We start from the raw sequence: 6638 nt of genomic DNA on the forward strand, positions 1-6638 counted from the left end.
ACGTCATATTCATTGAAGTCCGCATGCACTCCAAATAAGTCCTATCTTTAACAGAAAGGGATACTTCTCATCTAAATTCATTTATCCATTCCATTGTTTGTTTTTCTTTAAATCCCTTTCAGTCTAACTCTGTTCCGAAACAAAGACAAAGAAGGGATGACAAGACTAATTTATAGGACTATCGCTTGATATGAGCTAATATGCAAAAAAAGGCACCCAACCTTTGCAGGAGCATCAAGTCGACTCCGACTGGCCATGGTGGCCAATGCTTCGAAATAAAAAAAACTCTTGAAAGAAGAAAATCAAAGGCAAATGCCCACAAAGGCACAATAAAGTTAAAAAGGTTAAGTCCCACGTGACTAATCGTCATGGTAAAGTTTTGGAAAAGCCAAAAGTTCTCCGGGGCCAGAAATATAATCGGTCTTTAGGAAACAACTAGTTGCAACTAAAATTATCATCAAAGAAGCCGGCCAAGATCAAGTGACTAAAACACTCAAGGCCGTAAAATCAACAACCGTTTCAAACTGACAAATTGTTCTTTGTTTGAGAAACAGAAAACAGGTGCAATCCAAAGCAACCTTGCAAGAAGCAGGTGCAACCAAAAAGAAATTGCGCGGAGACTAAAATAGCTCTGCCGCAAAAATAACTCCAAAAAAGGGAAGTCTTCTCCAAATTCTTTCCAACATTTTACTCATTCTCTTAATAAAAAAAGGGGAGGATTCAAAATCATGGTAGTATAGGGTCTCTAATCCTTAGCTGCATTTTCCAACATAGGGTCTCCATTCCCCAGTTAATTTTTATTTCAAACATAGGGTCTCCACTCCCTAGTCGCTTTTCCAACATAGGGTCTCCACTCTCTAGTTGATGTTTATTTTTAGACATAGGGTCTCCACTCCCTAGTCGCTTTTCTAACATAGGGTCTCCAATTCCTAGTTGATTTTGTTTTAGACATAGAGTCTCCATTCTCTAGTCACTTTTCCAAAATAGGGTCTCCACTCCCTAGTTGCTTTCATTTTAGATATACGGTTTCCACTCCCTAGTCTCTATTTTCTCAGGGTACACCAATCCCAACTTTTATTGCTTTCAATAATGAAGTAGTATAGAGTTTTGGTACAAATAACTCATGAAATTTTCCTAATGAAAATTGGGGCAGAAAAATTTCGTTCGTTCGTTTATTTTGGTGTCTGAGTAGGTTTTTACCTCGAGGCACAAGGTTTGAGATGACTAAAAGAAGATGTCTCAATCCAAAATAAATAAAAAGAAAAGAAAAGAAGTGAATCCAAAATGCAGAAGCAGTAAAAAGTGTGGATTGCTCAAGACATGAATGAAGTCACGAGCATTGTGTGTCCCGGCTTTTATCAGAAGAAGCCGTAGAAGAATGAACTGACACCGGCAGTGGGCAAGCATCAAGATTCAAAGCAGAGTCTTCATGAAGAGCCGTTCAAGACTCAAGATCAAGCTTCAGAAGATTTATAGATAGGAATCTTATAACTCATACTCCTTCCGTTCCAGTTTATATGAACCTATTTTCTTTTTGGTCTGTTCCGAAAAGAATGACCTCTTTCTAAATTTGGAAATAATTTAGCTTAAACTTACAATTTTACCCTTAATGAGAAGCTTTTATAACCACACAAATATCCTGGACCCCTTTTTAACTTATTTAGGACCACAAATTTCAAAAGTCTTCATTTTTTTTAAACTTCGTGCCTAGTCAAACATGTTCACATAAATTGGAACGGAGGGAGTAGTTGATATGCTTGTTTAGTTTCTTTTCATTTTGATTATGGTGTAATAAGGAGCTCAGCAAGCAGTAACAGCACCAACAACAATGAAATCACAGCTTTTTCGTAGTCCCAGCTACCAAAATTTCCAAAACTACACTGACCTGATTCCTTTATAGCCAAGGGTATGTCGGCAACCTCGAAAATAAGGTTCGGTCAAACTTTTTCAAAATAGTATCAAATGGGCAATAATTGCTTATATTTTCTCACTTTATCTTTGCCCGCAAACTCTTCATGTTTTCGAGCAAAGAGGGGTAGCTGTGAGCACGTAATTTTTGCCCCACTCGAGATTGCTCCTGAAAAGTCCAAAAATAGTCTTCTAATTAGCTTTGAGTTTTATAGAAGTTTTAAGGATTTTTCCCTATTTTTGTTGTGTGCATTTTTACGGCATTTAGTTGCATTTTCATAATTAGAAGCATTTTAAATCATGAAAAAATCAAAAATATTTTTTCTTTAACATTTTTGGATTTTAATTGCATTCTTAATTGCATTTCTAATAAAAAATCACAAATAAATAACACTTTCAATTACCCTTATTTTCTGCATTTTAGGTTAATTAATCAATTAAATTCATTATGTCACAAGTTTGGTTAGTTGATCAAATCTGCAAAAATAGTTTTAAGTATAATTAGGTTGGCTAGATTTGAAAAATTGAACAAAGAAGAAGAGAAGGGGCTCTCAGCCTTCGTTTTGGGCCAAGCAGCTCCAATGGCCGATTTACATTCCACATACACGCACAAACCCATTCCTCATCCGGTCCAGTCCCCATATTAATCAAACGACCCCATTTTGCGACATTCAATCCCCATCCTCCATCATTCCCCATCCAACGGTCCACAAATCCCCTCCTCAACCCATAAAAATGTCGGACCAGAGACCCCTACCCTCTTAAAATTGTCTCAGACTCGTCTCTCCCACCCCTCTCTTATCTCTCGCCGTCCACCGCCATCAAAAATTGCCTACGGTGGCGGCGCCACTCCAAATCACCACAAATTAACACCACAATATCCCCCACACCCTTCTAAATCTTAACCCCTTACCAATTTTTCCAAAATCTACACAAAACTCGTCAAATTTCGGATCTAAGAAGTCACTAAAAACCTAAATCCACCCCATTTCGAGTTTCCCCAAATTCTAGCCTACCTGAGGTTCATATCAACACTAATTGAACACTTTTGTCGAGAGTTATCAATTGGAGTCGATTTTGGTCCTATTCTAGGCCACCCGAATCTGGCCACCACCATGGAACCCTGATAATGTTGATTTCTTTTGTCGGTATATGGCAGACATCGTCACATATACCATAGGCTACGCCTCGAGTGTGGGCTAGTGCTCATGTAATGATGCCGCCTATTAGCCGGGTATCTTTTTTGGGTAACCTTGTCATCAAAGGGTAATCCTTCTTTTCGTTTCTTTTATTACGACCTATTTGAGGTTAATGGATTGACATTTTGTGTTACATGTCATAGATTAGGTTTATTTCACAATTAAGAACATATTTTTAGTATTGGATTCAACTTTTATTAAATTAATAAATTGATATGTTGATTGTTAGTACGTCTTCTCGTATGTTATCATTCTCTAGATTAGTTATGATTTCAAATTCTGTGATTAGGCTAACGTTTTAAAGCATAGCAGTCAGTTTTAATTAGGTTAGAGTGACTTCAATTGGTTAATTACATGTTTGAATTAGTTTAATTACCTAAAATAGGTTAAAGTTTGAATATTGCTTGTTGTGCTGTGATTGTTAATTCATCTAAGTTTTATGATAGCTATTTGCAATTACTGAAATTCGGGGGTCTAAAAGAAATAGAAAAAAATGAAGGAATCTATTTTGTTTGGTTGGAAATGAATTAAAATGGGAGAATAAGTTTAAAACTTGGGGTAAATATTGAAATTTCAAAAGTTTAAAAGGTGCTAGGAACAAAGAGAAAATATCTGAAAAGGGACAGATGTCCTATTCAGTTAAAAGGATGCCTTATCTCCTATTTTTTAGCTGACAGAATCTTCTGCATTCCTCTCTAATTTTTTCCTCACAAAGGCTTACTCCTACACTATGTAAGAGGTCATATATCACTCACTCATACACACGAATTAGACTACAACTTTCAAAGATCTTTCATTTTTCTCCACCCTCATTTTCAGTACAAAAGCTTCTGAAATTCCAGTCCTAAAAGCTCTACAAAAAACTAAGAGATAAAAGGTTCAAGACTTTTTTCTGAGTTTAAATCTTGTGCTACAAGTTCTGGGTTTATAGATGTTGAGGTCAAAGAAGAGTCGCTATTTTGTTGGAATTGAAGTTCAGATTGCTCCTTGTTTCCATGTTGCTATTTCACTACTAGTAGGTGCGTTTATCCATCTTGTTACTTTCTACTTGAACTATAAATAAAATTAGATTGTTTATGATATACTCTTGCAATGTTTATCCTAATTTCAACATGTTTAATGTCTAAATTTGTTGTGGTTTCATACTTATTAATCCGTGCAATTGTTGGAATGTTAAAATTATGTGAGTTGTTTGTAGAATGTTAATAGGTGATTTAACAACTGTTTGAATGTCATTCTGTTCTTTTTTTCTTTCTTTACTTTCTTTCTGAAATGTGCGTGAGTTTCATTATGTTTACTTCATTGTGAAGTGATGTATGAATTTGGTTCATATTTTCTTTCAATTTGCTCAGCATAGTATTTTTAACAAGTGAGGATAGCTTTGTAGTTATTCTGTCACAAAGCTTTACAAGCCAAGAGGATCATGAGATGTGGCGATTACAGAGAACTAGTTGTTCATTTGAATATGTAACTAGCTTAAAGCATCATCATAATATGTATCCTATAATAGATTTTCAGATGTATGAATCAATTGTCAATTCTGTTTAAATCTAGCATTAGTTCAGTTTGTTGAAAGTATTTAATCATGGTTCAATTGGTTTAGTAGATTAATTATGCCCGTTTTCTTTTTTGGCCAACTATGTGTTAGTGAATAAACGTGTAATGGATTAGGTGCAGCAAAATTTCCTTAGGAAAGCTTATGACATTTTTCTTAGTTCATTTGGCCTTTGCTTGAGGGGTAGACTTCAAAAAGAAGTCAGCAGTGGAAGGTCTCATAGCTGGGATTCATTTGAAAACCCATTTGGACGTCAGTCACCCTCATGATCGACTTAGTCTCTTTAAGTAAATGTGATTGGCCCTTTTCTTACGAATTTATTCATTTGACTTCCTTTTATTTAGACAAGTAAATGAATCTGCTAATGAATTGAATACCTAATCTTACAAGGAATTTTTCATAAATCATGACCTCACAACAAATTTCAAAGCAGTTTAGGAAAATAATTCTAAATATCGTAGTTTGCTTTAGGTGCGACTAATAATAAATCATCGTGACTATGAGTATGGTTCCTGTGACATATTCATGATACGTAATCCCCAATTTGAGTAAGCGTTTCACGTGACTCAACCATAACTTCAATAATAATAAAAGTTAACATGTTGTAAATCGTGGCTGTGTTTCATGTGCCGCGATTCGCAATGTGTACAAAAACAAACGAGTGTGCGACATCACGACTTATACAAATAAATTCCATAAATACTAAAAGTCGTTAAAAAGTAAAAAAAAATACACAGTAGGTTTCAAATATGTATTAAATCAGATAATTAAGTCAATTATTAAATAGTTGAGCGACCGTGTTAAAACCACTGAACCCGGGAATACCTAACACCTTCTCTCAGGTTAACATAATTCCTTACCCGGTCTTCTGGTTTCGCGAACTTTTTAAACAAAGACAAATTTCCTAGATTTGGGATTTAAAAAATAAACCGGTGACTTGGGACATCATAAATTATTCCAAGTGGCGTCTCTGAAATAAATAATATCATTTCGATTAATGTCACTTTAATTGGAAAAACTCCCTATCCATTCGGGAAAAGGGAGGTGTGACAGGGACATGTAAAGGTTGTTTTCCCTTGATCTTCCGTAGCAATAAAAATTTGGTTGTAGCCCGAATACCCATCATGAAAGCAATAGAAAGCACGCGGCCAATCTATTGATTATTTGATCTAAGAAAGAAAGTGGAAAGTGATCCTTCCTTGTGACATTGTTAAGCTTGCGATAGTCCATACAAACTCTCCAACTAGTCACCTTTCTTGTAGGAATCAACTCATTCTTGTCACTGGTGACCACCGTCATGCCTCCCTCTTTGGGACACATTGGACTGGAAAGTCCACGAACTATCGGAGATGGGATATATAACCCTGGCATCCAACCACTTAATAATCTCCTTTTTGACAACTTCTTGCATAGCCTCATTGAGTCTCCTTTGATGTTCAATAGATGGTTTGACGCCTTCCTCCAAGTTGATCTTATGCATGCAAAATGTGGGGCTTATCCCCTGAATATACACCAAGGTCCACCCAATAGCCTTCTTCCTCTTTTGTAACACCTCCAAAGTGGAATTTACTTGCACGTTAGTAAAATAAGAGGAAAGAATAACCAATAAAGTAGAACAAGGATCAAGAAATTCATACCGAAGATTTAGAGGCAATGGTTTCAACTCCAAGGTAGGAGGCTCTTCAATAGAAGGCTTTGTAGGAGGAGTTGCCCTATTTTCAAGATCCAAGGAAAATTTTCGGGTGCATAGTTGTATGACCTCATTCCTTGCAAAGAGTTCACACATTCCATGAAGCCATCCATATCATCATCATCAAAGTTGAGCAAGACGGCCTCCAACATATCACCAACATTGATCATAGCACTTGTTTCATCAATAATAACATCGGTCACCCAGTCCACAAATGAGCACATCTCATTGCTATTTGGTTGCCGCATTGACTTACACACATGGAAACTACTTTTTCATCACCAAC

The 6638-nt window shown here is 36.1% G+C and overlaps 1 long non-coding RNA gene across 1 annotated transcript; it reads left to right on the plus strand.

The window, feature by feature from the left end:
* The first annotated feature begins 3789 nt into the window (after nt 1-3789).
* Nucleotides 3790-4685, plus strand: LOC104230746 (uncharacterized). Its single transcript, XR_711938.2, has 2 exons — nt 3790-4126; nt 4460-4685. It is a non-coding gene; the product is annotated as an uncharacterized lncRNA (long non-coding RNA).
* The last annotated feature ends 1953 nt before the right edge of the window (nt 4686-6638 follow it).

Source organism: Nicotiana sylvestris, chromosome 3 (genome assembly GCF_000393655.2).
Source record: "Nicotiana sylvestris chromosome 3, ASM39365v2, whole genome shotgun sequence".
Taxonomy (NCBI): Eukaryota; Viridiplantae; Streptophyta; class Magnoliopsida; order Solanales; family Solanaceae; genus Nicotiana; species Nicotiana sylvestris.